Source organism: Manis javanica, chromosome 1, assembly GCF_040802235.1.
Source record: "Manis javanica isolate MJ-LG chromosome 1, MJ_LKY, whole genome shotgun sequence".
Lineage (NCBI taxonomy): Eukaryota > Metazoa > Chordata > Mammalia > Pholidota > Manidae > Manis > Manis javanica.
The window spans coordinates 50,946,285-50,966,762 of record NC_133156.1 but is presented as its reverse complement, the minus strand read 5'-3'; the positions used below and the strand labels follow the sequence as shown (position 1 = coordinate 50,966,762).

Below are 20,478 nucleotides of genomic sequence, written 5' to 3'. Positions count from 1 at the left end.
GACTTCAAGGTGGGAAGATTATGTTGAGTTATCTGGTCAGGACCATGTAATCCCACAGATACTTGGAGGTAGGAGAGAGGAAACCAGAAAGGCCTGGCTGGCAGTCACTGGCTTTGAAGAAGGAGGAAGGGGCCACGAGCCAAGGGATACAGGCCTCCTCTGGAAACTCCAGATGCCAGCCGCAAACCCAGGCTGTCACCTGTGCTTCTGACCCACAGGCTGTAAATCTGAGGTTCTCAAGACCTCTCCCTTGGTTTCAATAATTTGCTAGAGCTGCTTATGGAACTCAGGGAATATTTATTTATGTTTGCCAGTTTATTAGAGGATACGATGAAAGATACAGATGAGCAGCCAGCCGACTCATCAGCTGAGGTCTGGGAGCACCCGGAGCGCAGGAGTTTGTGTCCCCACGGAGTTGGGGTATCTTACCCTCCCAACTCCATGGGGATATGTTCACCAACCTAGGAGCTCCCTGAACCCCGTAATAGAGGGATTTTATGGAGGTTTCACCACATAGACATGATTGATCATTAACTCCATTTTTTGTGCTTCTCCCATCACAAGAGAATGAGGGACAGAGCTGAAAAGTCCAAGCTTCTAATTATGGCTTAATCTTTCTGGTGACCAGCTCCCATTCAGGAGACATCCAGGAGCCCACCTAGAGTCACCTCATTAGAACAAAAGACACTCCTATCCCCCAGGAAATAACAAGGGTTTCAGGAGCTCTGTGCCAGCAGCTGGGGGCAGAGACCTACATTTTCTATTATCTAATAGGTCCCCAGGTAGCCACCCCTCTTGTCCAAATCTAAGGGTGGTCCTCATCACCAATAAAACTGTGTAAACCCAGAGAAAGTCGAGTGATTAGTTGATGGCAGCTGGGTTTTGTTGCCATATGAAAATACCTCAAATGTTTCCCCAGTCAGCAATTCCTGGGTTGGCATTTCCTTTACCAACAGAGTAAACCCTACTGAACCAAGGCCTGCTGTCTCACACTGGGTGAAGATCCTACAGTCAAATCCATGACAAGGCCTGGAAGACCAAATGGATCATAGGAAAGAGGACTTCAGAGTCCATGGTCAGAACCAATCCATGGAAGTGGGAAGCAAGCAGGATTGACTTCAACCTTTCTTATTCAAGAGATTGCCCTGACACAATTCGTAGTGAGCTTCCTTTGCGAGCCCAGTCTCCAGGTAACCGAGGGCAGAGGCTCAAGGTCAGGCTGGTTCCTAGAAGATCAGGTCCAAAGCCCTTTGCAGATGAGCATACTGCCGCTGAGAATGGGGAAGGGTCTTGACCACAGGCATCTGTCTAATTAGTGCCAGAGTCCTTACAAGGGCTACAGGGACCTTAGGACCTGGCCCCACCAGCCTGTCTGGCTTCAGAGGTTCTCAGCTTTCCTTCTGGCCCCTAAAAGGCCCCTATTGAGGCAGCCCCCAGAACATTTGCAATGCTGTCTCCTCTGCAAGGAAGTTTCAGAAAGGAAAGTGACTTACCAAAGGTCACAGAACTCATCAGATGCCAAGCATCCACTCCAGTGCACAGGCCCGAAGGGGACAGGGCTAAGTAAAGTTTTGGGGAATGGATGAATGCTTGAGAACAACCTTGGATTCAGCTCTGAGCAGTTATCTCCTCCTGCTGGAGCAGCTCTGCTCACTGTAGGAAACAGATTTGGTGTGCATTCATCTCCTGAAGCTCCTCTCCTGTTCTCCCAAGAACCAAGCCCTGTGACAGGTCCCAATATGTAGGGGCAGGGCCGGGGCAGGCTCCAGGGCTGCAGAGGCCTCTTGCCTCCTGTGCTCCTCCATCTCTCCTCCAAGCCCCTGGCTGGTACAGAAGTACAGAGGCACAAAGCGCACAGATGTGTGCAAACCCATGCTCGTGGGCACCGCTGCCCCTGCTGCTCAGAGGCAGGGAGCCCACAGGTCCTGGTACAGGGCACATGCAGCCTGTGAAGAGCCTCTCGCCCCAGGAGGCTCCATTGCTCTAGGCTCCCTGGAGCTAGCCCCTTTATCTCAATCACAAAGCCTCCTTACAAAGGCCCCATGTTCTCTCTGCTTCCAGCAGGACAGATTTCAGACAGGGCTGTTGCATATAATTGACCTCAGATAAACAAAAGGGGCTTCTAGCTCTGATCCCATCACTTCAAATGCCCTGCAGCCCCCCAGCCCTATAAAGGCCCTGCTTTCCTGGGATGGCGCCTGGAGGAACATTAATGCAAACTAAAAAAAAATTTACTTAAAAGAAATGTGCAGGAAGTCACATTTCTTCCAAAACTGAGGCTGCAGACTTGAAATTTATATCAGTCACATGGACTCAAACTAGTTACTGATGAGGAGGGGTAGGGTGGATGGAGAGAGGGAAGCAAGAGCACTGAAGGGAGGTGCCCAGACGCGGACACAGTCCCCAGCTGGGACAGGGTGGGACACTAGGGGGAGAAGAAGAACACCTGCAGGCCTCCAACCTGGGCCTAGTGAACAGTGTCCTCAGCTACGAATGTCCATCCACTGGCTCTTGCTGTCTCCATCGCCATCACAGCTTTGTCAAGCCACCAGATGTTCTTTTGCTAAAATTCCACCCACATTTCTAGGCAGCCCCATCTGTTTGCCCCTCCCGATAGATTCTCTGCCCTTTCCTCCTCTGCTCTGTCCCCATGGTCTGCATCACCCTGGCTTCCTGGCCTCCTGACTTCCAGCTGGTTTGACCAGGAGAGAGAGGCAGCAGCAGCCTGGAGAGAAGGAGGAGAGGTCAGGCATTGAGTGTTCAAGAGTCAGATAAAGAATGTGAGCCTTAAAAGAAGGCAAAGCAGGAATGGCCAGAGAAGTAAAAGGAAAACAGGGAGTCTAGTACCATCTTGGGCTCCACAGGTAAGAGAGGGCACACTCAGCAGTCTAATAGAAGAGAGTTTCATGAGGAAGTATGCACAAGGATTGTCGCAACTCCCTCTCTGTCCATCTGCAGGTCAGGTGGCTGCGCTCCTGAGCCACAGCTCTGCCTTGTGCTGGGTTCCAGAAACACTTAGGCTCACAGATGCTAACAGCTCCCTCTGTGGCTAGTCCCTGGACATGTCACCAGCCTGGGGGCTCCTCAACACTGCCCACACCTCTGTGCATACTTCCTCATGAAAGTCTCTTCTATTAGACTGCTGAGTGTGCCCTCTCTTACCTGTGGAGCCCAAGATGGTACTAGACTCCCTGTTTTCCTTTTACTTCTCTGGCCATTCCTGCTTTGCCTTCTTTTAAGGCTCACATTCTTTATCTGACTCTTGAACACTCATGATCCTCAAGGATTGCTCTATGACGCTCTTCTTCTGTCATTCCATTCTATCAACCTGTGATCTCATCTGCCCCCAGAGCCCTAATTGCCACCCACCCAGATGACTCATCAAGGCCTCCTTCCAGTCCAGGCTTTTCTGAACTCCCCCAGATAATCCAACTGCCTCCTTGACATTTCCCCAAAGCATCTCAAGCCCCCGTCTTAAGCCTTCCCTTTCTTTATGTATGACACTACTACTGACCTGCCTGTGTAAGTCAGCAACCCAGAGGTCACCCTTGAGCCCTGCCTCTTGCTCTCATCCCACATCCAATCCATCACCAAGTTCTGTCCACTTGTCCCTACCTCCACAGACAACTGGTCCAGGCTGCCATCACATTTTGTCTTGGTTCTTGGTCTACCCACACTCCTGTTGCTGCTTCCTACTCTCAGTGGCTGATCTTTGCAATATGGTGCAAGAGATCTTTTCACAATGCAAATTTTATCATACCACCTTGCTGCTTACAACCTTCCGTGACTCCCAGTTGCCTTTAGGTCTTGCATGGTCCTCCCCTGCCAGCCTCTCCAGTGCCCTGTGCCCCAGTTGCCCTCAGTCTCTTCCCCTGCAGAAAAAGTGGTCTGTAACCCATGCCTCCTCCTCACCAGGCACCCCCCCTGGTTTGCATGTGTTGTTCCTCACCGACTGCCCTCTTCAATTCCTTAACTACTACTCATCCCAAAGCTCTCAGCTCTGTGGTCACAGCCTCAAACAACTTTTCTGATCTCCCTGACCAGGCCCACCCCTGGAAAGACCAAACTTCTATTACACTAGGCACCTCTTCAGTGCCATGTATTATAGTTTTGGTTTTACACTAATTTGTTTGTTTCATACATATCTATTTCCCCACCTACTATGTACCATCCACGAGGGTAGTGGCCCATCTGTCTTGCTTATTCTACTCTGTATTTCCATCACCAGCCCAGTGCTTGGCACATAGTAGAAACTCAGTATTTGTTGAATGAATGAATGAATGAATGGATACATGAATGAATGAAAGCACAGGGGAACAAAAGGCCAGTTCTACTAGGCTTCCCATAAGAAAGTACAGCTTGCACTGTACTGGGCTTTTAAGGGTGCATAGGAGGTTTCCTTTTAGAAAAGAACGAAAGGATATTCTCAGAGTTAAGGAAACTAAGTCATTGATTATGGAAGGAAACTTGGTCAGAATGACTTTAGACAGTGGAACATCTCAGTTTGTCATGACAGAGGTATAAATTTACTTTTCTAGTACAGCTTTCAATGATACAGTCTGGCTCCTTACAAATAGACCCTTCCCAAAGACCCCTGTTGTGGAATTGAGCTTCATCCTCAGGTTCCCCTGGTCTCAGCCCTGAGTCACAGGAACAGTCTCTGCATGCTGAGACCCCCAGGCCAAGCATGTGTGCTCACCTCCCAGCAACCCTCTCTTTTTCTTAGAGCCCTTAATGTTTGTGTATCGGTGTCTTCCTCTCCCTGATATCTACTGGCCAGATGTAGAGGGGCTTCACCCCCATTTCCTGGGGTGGCCATATGGCCCAGGTCACAGACAATTTGTGTACCTTATTTCCCTGGCCCCAGGAACTAGTTTAGGGGTGGACACACAAGTTAAGCTGTTGACCAGCAGGAAGTCCAGGAGGTTTTCAGGAACTACTGCCAAAGACTCTGGTTCTTTCCCATGGGTCAAACCCGAAGGGATATGAGGCTGGGCTCAGAGGCCACTTCCCCACCAGAAGGGAAAGGAACCACCATGTGAAAGGAAAGCCCACACAGGAAAGCAGAGCCGAGAAACAGAGAGAAATCAGCCCTATCAATAGCATTGGACTGTGGATCCTGCAGTCCCTGAATTCTTTCTACCTCTGAACTTGCTCATCATGTGAGCCTTTAAATGTCTGCATGACTAAGTCACGCTAATTTGAGCTGGAGTTTAGGCACCTGAACAAGATAGAGACCCCATTGAAACAACCTCTCTGTGTCCTCTCCGCATCCCGGCACCCCCAGAAGCCTCCTGAGCTCTCACAGGAAGGTGTCAGGAGAGGCCCTCCTTGGAATCAGTTTGCTTCAGTTCCACTTCACTTCTGGTTTGCTGTGGGACCCCAGGGAGGTCCCTTCCCTTAGGGTCCTCAGTTTTCTGATCTGTGAAATAACTGAGCCCCTTTGGGATCGTGGAACCCTGTGCTTTTTCTGCTGGGGTATTATTAAAATTTCTGTTTCTGAGCCCCTTTTGTGTCCCGTAAATGGCCAGGCAGAGCCTGGGGGTATGAAGGAACGGAAGGATTCCTCCTTTGGGCTCTGAATCCCCTAAGGTCTGCAGGCTCATCTCAAGAGGTCCTAAGCTGCCTGCCCCCAGTGGGCAAAACCCTACACACACGGTCCTGTGACAACTGAGGCCGGGGCTGCAGGCTGGGAAAGCGGAATGTTGCTGGGTGTCTTGAGGGTTTACTGGGTCCTGCCCTGCTGTCTCTGCCTGGAAATACTGAGGTGGAAGCTCCCCCAGGCTAAACCATCTCTCCCCAGGATTGCTCAGGAGGGCCCCGCAAGATCTGGGACCCCACCCACCCCCTCCTGACTTGGCAAGTACCAAGTCTTCTTATCAGTGCAAAGTGACAGGGGGACAGATGCCAAATTCTTCTCCTCCTCCTTCCTCCCATCATGCTGGCTCTCCTGACAAACATTTCAGGAATGAGTTGCAGCGGCAGGTGGTGAAGGAACCTTCCTGGAAGGCAGCCCGGGGCCCTGGTGCTCAGCCAAGCCTGCACACTTGTTCTCACCTGCGTCTGCCTGCCAGTTAGCCTGCTGAGCTTTATAAATGCTGCCATTTGTGGAATTAAAGTTTCCTTCTTATTTGCATGTGGCAGCTTGGAGACAGGGAGCAGAGGAAGGAGTAGGTGGGGGCTAAAGGCTTCAGGGTGGCTCCTGGGCTTACAGTGGAGATGCACATGCCACAGACCCCTTCTGCCCAACCAACTTCAGGGACAGAACGTCCATGGATCTGAGGCATCTCCAAGGGATGAGGGAAGGGAACTGCAGAGTCCAGGCTGCCTTGGCTGGGGGGGCAGTGGGAGGAGGCCCAGCATGACAGAAATTACTGTGATGCCTCCTCATTGCTTCGTGGCTTGTTGCCTTGCATCCATGCCTGCCTGGCAGGCCGGAGGCAGATTCAGCCCCGACACCCCCTTTGTCTTGGGTCAGGCTCCCAGAAGCAGACTCTGAGATGAGAAGTTGTGTGTAACACATTTATCAAGGAAGTGCTTCCAGGAGACACCAGCAAAGGATGGGAAAGAAGCAACGCAGATGAAGGCGATAGGCCAGGCTTGGATGTGATCCTGTGGGACCTCAGGAGGGCCACTAGCTCTCCAGGCAAGGGAGCTGGGCTTTCCCGCTCCCAACACAGGCTATGGTCCTGGGGAAGGGATGGGGAAGAATGGAGCAAAAACTTCCAGGCACTCCAGGCTCTGGGCAAGTGAAAAAGCAACTACAGCAGCCTGGGGACAGATCTTGGTAGGGTGCGGGCTTGGTGGGACTAGTAACACTCCAGAATGGCAGGAGAGCAGGCTTAGTCTGATGCAAAAACGCAGACCCAGAATGTGAACATGAGAATCTTGTCTCGTAGAATCAAAGGGGCTGGAAGGAAGAGCTAGTACTGGCGGGGATGAGGGGCAAGCAGGTGCAGCCAGACAGACAGAAGGAGAAGCTGGCCGGTGTGGGTTGTGGGGAGCTGAAGGGCCTGAGTGAACCAGGAGAGTCATGTGCTTCCTTGGTGTCTCTTGAGCCATCTGGGGGCCTGTTGGTGGCACCAGTACCCCGAATGTTAATGCCTCTGCATTTCTGCAAACACATGCAGCTGGTGCTGAGAAGGATAGCAGAGGCTTTATGGAGTGACCAAGTCCAGGAATTACAAAATGGTTTGAAGCTGGGACATCAGCCTCGGCGGCCAACTCTGAGTAAAGAGCTTTTCTCAGTGGCCCAAGGGTGGCCTGGTCAGGGGCTGACAGCACAGGGATGAGGGTCCCAGGAAATCTGCTGCAGGGTGGCTCTGGATGAAGCAGGCAGGGACAGAACTAGAGGGACTCCATTCTGGAATGAGCTCTGTCTTGGGATGGGCACCTAACTTGAAAACATATTCTTAGAATAGCATCTGATCAAGCACAAGTTTTAGGTTACCTTGACCTGTGACGATTTATTTTTAACACTTTTTTTTTTCTGAAAGGCTCTGTTCTAGAGCATCAAAAGAAACCTTTAGACTAACAAACTGTGAGATTACAAACTGACATCTGTTAAATGTCAAAGTAGTGCCTCACCCAGGGACATATTGGCATGAAATCATCAAGATCAATCATTGTCATCCCTCCACAGCCCTGGACCTTCAAAGACCACCCTTACACCCGCACTGTCCCCTTTCCAGGGGGCTTGATTTCTCTCCAGCTCTCCCTTGAATACATCTGTCTCTAATAAACTCTGCTTGCTTTCTTCCTTTTAAGATTAGTGTTCATTTTTATACATTGAAACCCAAGAACCAGTCTTTGGGGGTCCAAAACATGGAAAGTGCAAAGGGCTGGAGCTCAGGAAAGGCCTAGATGGTTTGAAGTCTTCATGTAGTTCCACTAAGAGGGGGAGGGGGTAAGAGAAAGCATGGGCAGTGGTGGGGGAAGCTCCTTCCTGCTGGGACCCTATCTGCAGGCTGCTCAGGGCCCTCTGTGCTCTAGTGACACCGTCCTGTGCTGGCTTCCAAGCCCTCCTTCTGCCCCTATTCAAGTCTTGGCTCACTCTCTAGAGCAGTTGCTTCCTGTCTCTGAGATGGGGGAGCATGGGACTGTAGGTTTGTTCTGAGGACAGAGCCTGGCATACAGAAAGCACATAGCTGCATTTTTGGACCAACCTGGGGGGCTATTGTGAGCTGGGATTCACACGGAAGCTGTGGGGGTGGGGCCCAGCCATCTGGGTTTCACAGAGCTCTCCTAGGGGCATTCTGATGCTTCTTCAAGACTAAGAACCACTCAGCAGATCTGCCCTGTGCTGGGCTTGGGCTTAGCGACTGTCCTCTGTCATCCCCCCATGAGGCCTGTCACCCTCTCAAGTGGTTGCTGAGGACTTTCTGTTCAGTAGCAGGGCAGGACTGGCCCTGTGGGGAGCCACCTTCTGACTCTGCCTGTACTATAGGGGTAGTTACCTGGATCCGCGTTCTTTCTTGGAAATGAATAGCCTTGAATGGCTGCATATTTGCATAATGGCTCTCCTGTCCCCTTCACTTGCCTTAATTAATTGTTTTGGAATACCATTTCCCCAGTCTGGTTGCCTAGAACAGTGGTTCTTTAACTCTGGGGGTCTCAAAATCATCAGGGCATCTTGTAAAAATGCAGATGCCAGCCCCCAGCCCTTCCTAGTTCCAGACTCCTGTAGTGTAGCTGGAAGCTACCTTTGCACTTTGCATAAAATTGAGCTCAGGCCATGGTCTTGACCTCTAAAGGGGTGTGGGGGGGGTGGGCGTGCTGGGTGTTGGCCCAACTGAGATGGAGTCAGCAGACTGCAGGCACTGGGGGCAGTGGGGCTGCTCAGGTAGCAGTGGGCTTAGAAACAGGGAGGTGATGGAGGCAAGGGAGGGAAATCAAGAACTGGTCCTGGAAGGAGCATCCCTTGGGGGGTCTCAGCAGGACGTAACCTGAAGAATAGCGGTGTTGATTTCTAAGCACTGTGCAGAGTGCTGGGCACACAGTTTTTTACTTAATTCTCCTGCAAGTCCACAGGGTAGAGCAGAATAGGGATTTTATCCAGAATTTCACAAAGGTTTGGTTCTAATCACATCACGGTTGGATAATCTGTCCTGTTCCAGAGCCTGTGCTACAACTCCATGTCACACTTCCTCCCCCTATGAGGTAATGTCAAGGACACAGCTCAGTGTCTGGCACAGAGCGAGCTTGCAAAGAGAGATAGCTTAACCAAGCACCCCTTCTAGCCTTACTCTACAAATGAGCGAGGTGAAACTCCGAGGTGAACTGCCCCGACCTATGGGTGCTGGGCATCTCTGGTCGGGAACATGAATTCAAGGACTCTCTCCGTCTTTGCAGTGAAACTTCTAAGCAGGTTAACAGTCTGGAAGACTTCAGATTTTAGGGATCGGGATGATGGAGGCAGGATGGCTCCTGCCTGTGAGGAGCGTCGCAGAGGAGGGAGACACAGAACCCAAGAGGTTGGACTTTTTGGTGAAGTCTCACCAGGAAAACGTCCAGCTGGTGGGTGGGAGCTGGCCAGTTTATGGCCTGTGCTGCCCTCTGCTGGTCACTAATGGTACTGACCACAGCTTGCAGCTTCTGGGGCTCTGCGGGCGTCCGGTCAGGGCACCATAAGGACTTGCCTGAGACCTGACTCTGGAAGTTCCACCCCAGCTCAGATAGGCCCGCAGCAGTCCTGTCTAGGGCTGGGAGCTGGGTGCTCTTTTCTATCCTGTTCTTGAAGGAGGTACGGCAGTCATTTTATCTTCTTTGTCAAACCAGATCCCTGGCGAAGCTTCTCCTGTCCAAAGGGACTGGCAAAGATAGCAGCTTCCTACCTGAGCCAGAGTTCCTGGGCCCTGCTCATGTCACCCATCCTGGGTTCCTGGGTAGAGGCTTGATAGCACCCTACCCAGGATGCCCCCTGATTTACTCCAGCCCCTGGGGCAACATTAACAGTACCTGACGGTAACTGAACACTGATGATATTTCAGGTGTTTTTCTAAATACAATTTTATATCCTTTTATATATGTAAATTATAAATACACAAATTAGATCTATGATTGCATATATTATTAATATAAATTATATATTTTATATAATTATATGTAAAATTATATATATTATTAACATTTAATATAATATAAATGACACATATACTATCTATATTTATATATATATTTAGCTTTCATAACAAACTTATGAGGAAGGTACTAATGTTATCCCCATGTTGTAGGAGATAAAAATTGAAACTGAAAGAAAATTCCATTACTAATTCAAGGTTCCACATCCAGTAAGCAGTACAGCAGGATGTGAACCCAGAATCTGGACTGAGGACTTGGTTCCTCAGTCCTTGCCCTTAACCACAGTCGTAGCCTCCCTGCCCAAGGCAGGCATGGGCCCCAGAACCCCCTCTATGGCCAGGCCAAGGCAATGCAGCCAAGACAAGGCATCCAGGCCAGGCCCTGAGACTGGGGTGAGAAGGGGTGCCTTGGATGGATGCAGACAAGGGAGTGAGGGGGAAGAGGGTGCTCTCTAGAGCCTCATGGGTGTGGCGTAAGGTCCCAGCATTGCTCTTGATGAGCTGGGGGACTTTGGGCAAATGGGCACCCTGCTCTGCACCTAAATTTCTTCATTTCTAATCATTAATAATATTTCTGTCTCTGGGGTTTTGCTCAATGTTAAATGGAATAATGTGAAGCATTTAGCATCACACATGATGCACAGTAAGCCCTCAACAGAGATGGATTTCCTTAGTTCCTTTGAAATTGGTCTTAGGCTGCCAAGCTGTCTGGAGGAGGCAGAGGTGGACATGCTGATGATCCCACCTGCTCACAATTATTGAGCATCTGTGTCTACCTAACAGCTATGAATGGTTATCATCTCTGAGTTCATAAACTGGACTTACCTTTTGCTCCATCTCGGTGGTTCATCCATGACACTTAAAAACACTGTACCCACATCCGACTGATTTAATTGGACTGGCACAGAGCCAGATTGTGGCTCTCCAAGTGGTTCACATTGTGCAACTGGGATTGAGAGCCACTGAGAATATTTCCCTCCTGTCTGTTCTTCTCTCATTTAAAGCTTACTTATGCAGATCTCAGCTCAGATATCACCTCTTTCAAAGAAATATTCTCTGACCACCTAGACCAGGTCCATTTTCTTAATTTTATGCCATCACAAATCCCTATTCCTTTCCTTCAGAGAATATTCATCTCATTTATGTTTATTTATGTGGCCATTTCAATAATGTCTGTCTCCTGCACTAGGCAGTTTTCCCGTCTGTAAAGTGGGGAGATTAATTCTAACCACACAGCATGTTTGTTAGAATCTAACAACAAAAGGTAAAGAGGCTGGTGGTCTTCTCAGTGGTCTCTGTGGATGGTGCCTCACTGCTTGTTATCCCAGAAGTCCCTAGGTATAATGCACTGTCACTTTCTAATTTCCTAAAATGAACACTTGCCAGCTTCAAAGCCAGGGCCTGGCTTTGGTCTTTCTAGATTTAGGCCACAAGGTGCTCTTCATGTCATTTGAACTTCCTGGCCGTATGGCCTCCTATGATAGCCCTCTAAACTGTGAGATTCTAAACTAACAGAGCTCTCAAGTGCTAGCTCTAAGCTAGTATTCTTATTTTGGATGCCCAACTGGCCGTCTTTCTAATAATTAGATTATTCACTCAACAAATATTTATCTAAGGCCCAGTTAGATGCCAGGCACCATTCCAAATATTATTATGCATATTATCTCATTTAAGCAGTGTTGTTGTTGAGATAAAGCCAGTCCTCCTATTTCTAGTCAAAAGTTAAAATAAATATCTGCAAGGTGAGAAGTTTATATAAGTGAATGTAAGGAGGGTTTTGAGGGGAATGGGAGTAGTAGGGGTGGTCCTTAAGCTGCTGGGAGCCCAGGCCTTATGGAAAAACCCTGCTGTTTAGCTCCATCTAATTGTTACTACACATAATTGCCAGATTGCCCTACTTGAAAAAATTTATGATTTTTTTGTTCAACCTTTTATTTTATTTTTTATTGGAATATAGTTGATATACAATATTATATTGGTTTCTGGTGTACAATATAGTGATTTGGTAATTACATATATTACTAAATGATTTCATTTTGGAAGTTTAGCTAACCCTGTTAGTATACCAAGATATACAATAGTATTGGTTACATTCTCTATGTTGTAGTTCTATTCCTATGACTAATTTATTTTATAATTTGAAGTTCCTACCTCTTTATCCCCTTCACCTATCCCCCCACCCTCTTCCCTATGGTAACCAACAGCCTATTGTCAGTATTTATGGATCTATTTCTCTTTTTGTAGTGGTTGCTTGTTTGTTTGTTTTTGTTTTTTTAGATCCCCCATATAAGTGAAATAATATGGTAGTTGTTTTTCTCGATCTGAATTATTTAGCGTAGCATGATACCCTCTAGGTCCACCCACATTGTTGCAAATGGCAAGATTTCCTTCTTTTTTATGGCTGAGTAATATTCCATTGTGTGTATGCACATTTTATTTATCCATTCATCTATCAAGGAGCAGTTGGGCTGCTTCTTATTTTGACAATTGTAAATAATGCTGCAATGAACATAGGGGTGCATGTGTATCTTTTCAAATTAGTGATTTTTGTTTTCTTTGGGTAAATTCTGAGAAGTGGAATTGCTGTGTCTTTCCATGGTCTGGTATTTCTATTTTTAGTTTTTTGAGGAACTTCCATATTGTTTTCCACTGTGGCTGGACCAATTTACAATCACACTAAGAGTGTAGAAGGGTTTCCTTTCTCCACATCCTTGCCACCACTTATTATTTCTTGTCTTTTGGGTAGTAGCTATTCTGACTGGTGTGAGGTGATACTCACTGTGGTTTTGAGATCACCCTACCATTAAAGAGAAACCAGCAGCCTGAATTTTTATGTGAAAATCCCAGCTTTTAAAAAAATAGCTACATTTGGGGGAAAAAAAAGCCAAAACTCAACTGTGAGATAGAATCTGCCCTTGAGCCTTTGAGAAGAAAGGGTGGGATGTTCTGGAGAGCAGGCAGGGGCAGGAGGAAGTTTGGGAAAAAAGAGAGAAAAAATCGAGGCTGAACTCTTCATGTCCAGAAAGATGCAGAGCCCATGGGCACTGCAGGCAGGTGGCAGAGCCTAGGTGGGTGTGATGGCTAGTTTCATGTGTCGGCTTACTAGGCTAAGGGCTGTCTGGATTGCTGGTAAAACATCATTGCTGGGTGTGTCTGTGAGGGTGTTCCTGAAGAGCCTGGGCTGAGCAGCCACCGAGGTGAATGGGCGACATCCAAGCCCTTGAGGGCCTGAATAGAACAAAAAAGCAGAGGGTGAATTTCCTCTCTTTGCCTGAGCTGGGGCATCCATCTCCTCCTGTCCTAATATACAGGTGCTTCTGGCTCGCAGGCTGTCAGACTTGGACTGCAACTAACACCTTTAACCCCTGAATTTTGGATTTTCAGACTCAGACTGAATTACACCGCTGGTTTTCCTGGTTTACCAGATGGCAGACTGTAGTTTTTTGAGGAACTTCCATATTGTTTTTGAGGATCTTCTCAGCCTCCATCATCAAGTAAGCCAATTCCTATAATGAATCTCAATCTGTGTGTGTGTATAGCCTACTGATTCTTTTCTCTGTAGAACCCTGACTGATCCAATGGGAGTGTCTGGCTCCTGTGTGCCAGGTCTGAGGAGCCCAGTTTCAGCAGAAACTCAAGGCTCCACTGATCCCAAATACCAGAGCCTGGACTTCCAGGGCTCCTGGGGACTTGGACATCAGCAGTGAGCAGGAGGTCTACAGATAAGAGCCCTTGACCTGTTTTTTTTTTCCAGCACCACCTGAAATCTCCCAGATTCTCATGCAATGCTGAAGAAGGGGAGTGCAAACAATGAGAGAGATGATTCCCACCCACCCAGGATACTTAGCTTCAAGAACAAAAGACAAACGAGTGAATGGACAACAAACAAATGGATGGACATTTCTTCCGCTGCTGAAAGGGGGAGAATGACTTGTGCCTGCTCCTCACTGGCCCACACACAGTTGTCGAGCAGATGAAGGAGAGGCCTGGGTAGGGACAGGCAGAGGCTCAGCTTGAGAATATGAGCAGCCAGGCCGGCTGGTTTCTGTCGAGCTTGTAAACTTTAATGCTCGCTTCGATTCACAACCCAATTGCCTGTAAAATGAGGCCACTTTCAGCAGGTCCCTTAATTGGAATCTGTTTCTCTAGCTCAGAGGCAAGCAGCTGAACCTGCTTTGCCAGCATCTATTGCTGGAGTGAGACAGGGGATTCTGCCCTGCAGGTGGGGAGGGACTTGGAGGGGTAGGACCTTTTGCCTTCCCTTTCCAGGTGGGACAGGATCCTGCCTGGGTGTTTTCAGCTGTGGGAGGAAGATGGCCAGAGAGTGAATTCTGGGATCTGGCAGGGAGGTTGGTGCCTGCCTTTTGGTAGAGATGTCAGAGAAAAGAAGAGCTGAGATCCTATAATGACACATTGGCAACAATAATAATTGCAGCTACTATTTCTGGGTCACTGCTTACCAATCCGGAAACCGCAATTATCTCACATAATCCCCACAACAATTCTCTTCTAGCTCCACCCTTTTCTGGCTCCTGACTGGGGGCCAGGGCTCCCAAGATGAGCCTTTGGTTACTGAGTATTTGCTTTAGGTACAGGGTTACAAAGGCTCTTTTCCTTAAGGGACTTTCCATTCCTTGGGTAGAGATGAGTATTTAGGAAAGTCACCAAAGTCTGAATAATGGCAAGGGCTGCATTAGCCATACAGGTATGATAGGAACTGAGGAAGTAAGATGTCTTCTCCCTCAGGTGGAATAGTTACCGGGAGAGGGGGACAAATGAATGGGGCTTTGAAGGGCATGTAGGAGTTTTCTAATTGGAGAAGGTGGAAGGGAATGCTGGGAAAATACAACAACTGGAACAAAAGCATTGAAGTGTTGGGGAAATACCAAGCATTTCAGTGTACTATTACATAGTATATAAGAATATATGTCTTGGAGAGAGAAGAATAAGGATGAGAAATCAGGCTAGAGGTGAACTGTGATAAATCTCTGATGCCGTGCCATGAAATTGGATTTTATCCTCTACAAACTCCCTGAAGGGTTTTAGTAAGGAGAGTGACATATCTAGTCCAGTTCTGTTTTAAAATGTTCTGTCTGGTGGTTGATGAGAATTTGGGCTGCAGAAAGAAAATGCATGTGCCAGGACCAGAGCCAGGAGGAGAAGTTGCCAGGCAATAACCATGGGCCCAGTGGAAGGCACTTCCCAACACTCAGCGCCATCATGTGACGGGAAAGGGTGCTGTCCAGAAGTAACAAGTTTCCCAGCAGTGTAAGAATTGAAGCCGAGGAGAGGCCTCCTTCATTTCCTTCATTTCTGGAGACTCCATACCCGACTGGACGTGAGATCTGGGGTGTCACATGGCTGGCCCGCAGTAGAGAAGGGCATCCCCATGCTCACATATCACAGCCCTGCTTTGTCTCCAAAGGGTGCATGCCCTGCCTCGGACCACCCTGCTGTAGGGTGCCTACTCAACAGCATCCCCTCTCCCCTCGATGGCAGGGTCCTGTTCTCACGACAGAGCCAGCAAACTGTAGATACTAACTTTCCCTCACTCCAGTGTGGGTAGAATCATAGACTCAAAGTCTGATCAAGGGGACATGAAGAAGAGGAAACATTTTCCTCACCATATAGAGCTGGGAAGTTGAAGGAGATGCACACCTTTCTTCCTACATGACTTTGGATGGCAGTGCTGGGCAAGGCTGCAATGCCTGCAGCAGGCTCAGCCCTCCTGGCACTACTGACAGGACAGCAGAGAGAGTCACAGAGGCCACCCTGGTGGCTTGACATGATGTTGCTGCCAAATTAGTGGCCCTGATGTTGTCTATACCCAGGACTGTTGTTCCAGAAGACAATAAGTATGATGGCTTCAGCCATTTTTAAGTCAGACATTATGTTCCTTGCTGCTAAATTCAGTCAGTCAGGAATAGTGTTTTCATGAAAAAAAAAAAACCAATATAAAATTAAACAGAGGTCCCAGCTTGGAAAGCACTGGTGAAAACTGCAGACTTTGACTTAGGTTGTCATGGGGAGACTGCAGAGTACATGACATCCTACATCTGCGCTTTGGGAAAGCCCCTTAACCATTTCTGCCCTTTCTCTCCCATTCAGGTGGTGCCACATCACCCTTCCCAGCTTCTTCCCGTTTCTAGATGTCCTCTTCATTCTTTTTCCTTATATGGAGCAATGTAGGCAGACATCTTTTGACTTCTCCACAGAGGAAAGAATGGTTCTCCCTAGGACACACCCACATTAGAAGGTGGGCAAAGAGGAAGCCGGTGGGAAGGGAACATTTGAGCATGGCTTTGAAGCATGAATAAAAGTTCACCAAGTGGAAGAGGGAGGAAGGCATTTTGGGAAGGGGGAACGGCACTTCTAAATGGAATGAAACTATTTCCTTTCTATTATGGACTGAAAATACTCAATTTGCACTCAACTCATAGGCCTCCTCTGGGAGACTATGGGCAGCCTGCTGACCCTGGGGTTGAGGATTGGGCCCAGATGATTCAGGGAGTTCGGGCAGAAGACTTGTCCCCAGGTTTCATGGCGCCAGCAGCCTGGCAGCATGCTTTCTTTGGGGAGGAAGGTGAGGTGGGGGGAGCCACTTCTCAGAAGGAAGCTGAGAGAGTGACAGCTCCTCTGGGCGACACCGAGAATAGTCCTGGCGCTGGCAGCAGGCTGAGGAACAGCTTGCATCCCTATCTTCATCCCTGCTGGGCACTCAGGGGCTTAGTTGCCAAAGGTCCTGGCAGGGAGGGGCTCCTTCCAGACCTCACATACTGGGCTGTACTGGTGGGCATCAGGTCTTAACCACCTGCTGGCTGGTGAGCCTGGGAAGAAGTCTCCTCACTTCTCTGTGCCTTTTTCCAAACTGGGGAAGTAAGAACGCCCACCTCACAGAGGCAGGATTACATGGAGTGGTATAGCTATAGTTCTCCTGTCCAGCCTCAAGACGAGGATGAGCACAAATTACCAGTGCCTGACCCAGAGTCTTACGCCCTTTACTGTGTCCCAGTATTAGCAGGGGACAGAGCAAGAGAAGGTGAGGCTTCCACAAGGAGCTGGGAAATGAACCAGATAGACACATGTGCTAACAGGGTTTGTCCGGGACACAGTAGTGGCCCTCTTGGACTGATGTGCCTGATCATGTTACACTGGTGTGTGAATGCACATGGGCACGTGTGTGTGCACATGCACGTGCATGTGTGTATGATGCCTTCAATCACAAAGCTTTAACAAACACCTCCTCAGGTGCACTAGGCCCTGAGGATACAGAGAGCAGAGCTGTCCCTCCCTGGAAGAGCTCTGGATCAGTGCCAGTGCAAGAAAGAGGAACCGCCTGGCTGCTTTAAGGAGGAAGGGACTTACTAAGCGAACAGGGGCCTATGAAGTCACTGGAAGGGCTGGAGAAGTGGCCTCCATGGAAGAACCCCAGACCCCTGCCGGGGGAGCTACCTGAGACAGGTGAGGCTGTTGCAGACATGGCTGGAGCTGCGTTCAGGAGCCAGGGAGCTGGCACTGCTGCTGCCAATGCAACAATGTCCTCCAGTGGCCAGGAAGCCATAGGATAGATGGTGGAACAGAACATTAGAAAACCTGTGTCTCCAGGACCTTGCCTGTCAGCAGAAAGCTGCCAGAAGGAGCAGGAAGATGGTTTGCTTTCTAAATCTCACCCAAGCATATCTGACAGGCACCCAGAGTCCTAGCTCCCTAGGTCTGGGGTTCACTGTCTCGCCTCCATTGCAGAGAAAGGGGCCTTGCAGAGGGGACAGGGGAGTTTGAGCCAATTCAGGGACCAGGCTGAATTTCTCCTTGAGAATGGGGTATGTGAAGGCTTGCCAGCACCAGCAAGCTGCCTCATGTTCTATTTCCTCTGTTGACTCCACCTTGCAGAGATGGGGACACTGTTATCCCTGCTTCCTATGAATATAGGGAACCCCAAAGGGTCTCCTAGATTTTCTTCACCAGCCCTCTGCTTTTCTCCATGACTGCGGTGAACAGGTGAGAGATGAAGGCTGGGATACCTACGGGGAACCTGGGCCTGGAAGTGGCAACTGTTCTGCAGATTCAAATGCTCACTTTCTAGGGGTCAGGTTGGGGTTGAGCCCAGTCTGGATGCAGGGTAAATAGATGTGGCAAGTTAATTTATTTATCCAATTAATAGTTATTGTTGTGGCACCTGCTCTGTTCCAGCCACTCTTCTAGGGCTGGGGAAACAGTGGTGAATAGCCCAGACATTTCTCCGGAGCTCCCATTCTAGTGGAGCAGAAAATAAGAAGCAAGTCAAGAAACTGAGAAAGGGGTACAGAGTAGGTGAAACAGCACTTTGGTGTGGAGAGTGTCTCGGGCAGAGGAGCCTTCAGTGGAGGGTGCAGTGAGGGGGTGACTTTGAGCCGAGGTCTGAATGATAGGCTGGAGTCACCTGGGAAAACCTGGGGGAGGAAGAGTCCAGTATGTGCAAAGGTCCTAAAGCAGGTATATGCTTACCATGTGTGAGGAGGCAGCCAGGATGTCTGGACAAAGGAGGGTGGTAGGGGAGAACAAGGAAATGTTGGCAGGTGTCATTTCACTCAGGGTCTTGGGGGCCGTTGGTGTGGGGGTAGCTGGGCTTTATCCTAAGAGTGGTGGGACACCATTGGAGGCTGAAGAGGAGAATGGCAGATCTGATTTACACTTTAAAGGTTGACTGAGGCTACTGGGTGGATGATGGATTGAGGTGGGCAAGAACGAAGACAGGGAGGCCAGAGGAGGCTGGTGCGGCAAACAGGTGTGAGGTGGTGGGGACTGGACTAGGGTGCTAGCCCAGAACACGGAGTTCAGGCCAGAATCTCTCCTGTCCTACCCCCAGCCCACAGGATGATTCCCTCGTTCTCCAAATCCTGCTCTGGTCTTTGCCGGTCTCACCATTGCCAGAAGGCCGAGGTGCCTGGAGCTGGGGGAGATTACATGTCCTTGTTCTCAGACAGCCTTGTGTGATGTGCCATTGCTCAGACAGACCTGAGCTCAAATACAGGCCTTGTTACTTTCTGTGGGCCCTTGAGCAGGTTCCTTTGTTTCCATAGGCTTCTACCCACATCTATAATACAGGCCAATAGTGCCTTCTTGGGTGAGGATGAAACGGGGAAGTGCCAGCCCGGTGCTGCACAGGCAGTGCAGCCCTCTGTGCATGGCGGGGTCATGTTGCCTTTGGCTCCATGTCCCTCACCCATGCTCGGCTCTCGCATGCGGGTGGGAAGGGGGTGCCCAGATGGCCTGAGAGTCCCCTTGTAATGAAACTGTCAGTCGCAGAAGAAAAGGAGCCGAGGGCTGCTCTGAAGTCACAATGAATGATTTATGCCCAGTGTAATGGTTACATAAGCAGCTGTTACATTTTAAAAGCATCATGCAAACAATATGAAACATTTATCTAAGTGGTTCTACACTATGGGGAATTTGATTTAATCAGCTTTTATTTCTGTTCTCATTAGAATGAAGTCTGGCAACTCTAGTAGACAGTCCTACCTCTGTTTGGTAGCTTCCAGCTACTGAGAGCAAATATTTTTACTGTGCCACAATTAAACATTTATACAGCACCCAACTCCCCATCTGGCCTGCAGAAGGGAGGGGAGGGGCAGTGAATCCATCCCACCAAAGGGTCGCACACAATGAAGCAAGAAGCACCCCCACATCTAACAGAATTAATAAACCATATGAAATGCCCATTTGAAAATGAAAAAGTTTACTGATTCGTAACATTTCTCTGATGCACTGGGAGCTGAAGGTAAGTAATCTGAGGATTCTCTAGGGGGCCTTTTAATCTTTGCTGTCCCGGGCTGAGTGGGATATTTTCTTTTTGTTTTTAATTTAAGACCACAACAACTTACAAACCATGGAAGATGCTAAGAGGATCCTCTGGAAAAATGATGGGATTTATTTGAAATTCGACCAGGCTTTCCATGAACTATGTCACTAGGGGTTCCTCTGGGGTTGGGAGGGGTACACAGAGGTGTTTACTAAATTGGCAATACTTTATTTCTTAAGCTGGGTGGTGGCACATGGATGTTTTGTGTGTATAATTCTGTAGATCTTTCTCTTTGTCTTAAATAGTGTATAATACAAAAAGAAAAAAACAAAGAAAAGGACATTCACTGGGTATTGGAATAAAAAAAATTAGAATTCCAGTCTTGGCTGTGCCAGTATCTTTGTGAACCTTGGACTCCCTCCTGCCTTTTCTGGGCCTCAGTTTCCCAACTATATAAAGGCAGAGTTGTACTAGAGCAGTGTTTCTCAAAGTGCGTTCCCTGAATCACTTCCCAGGTGATGTCCCTTAAAATAAAAGGTTCCATATGAAATAAGTCTGAGAAATGCTGCATACTCTCTGCCGTGTGGGAAAGTCATAGAATGTTAGAAATTTTGAGAAGTC

The 20,478-nt window shown here is 48.6% G+C and overlaps 1 protein-coding gene and 1 long non-coding RNA gene across 2 annotated transcripts in view; one reads left to right on the top strand and one right to left on the bottom strand.

The window, feature by feature from the left end:
* LOC140848461 (uncharacterized) overlaps positions 1-20,210 on the top strand; it is a 34,300-nt gene extending 14,090 nt beyond the window's left edge. The window contains exons 2-3 of the long non-coding RNA XR_012129386.1: positions 13,464-13,573; positions 13,834-20,210. This is a non-coding gene — a long non-coding RNA (uncharacterized lncRNA). The remainder of the gene's footprint in view (positions 1-13,463; positions 13,574-13,833) is intronic.
* KCNIP1 (potassium voltage-gated channel interacting protein 1) overlaps positions 1-20,478 on the bottom strand; it is a 335,952-nt gene that overhangs the window by 252,769 nt on the left and 62,705 nt on the right. The window lies entirely within an intron of this gene.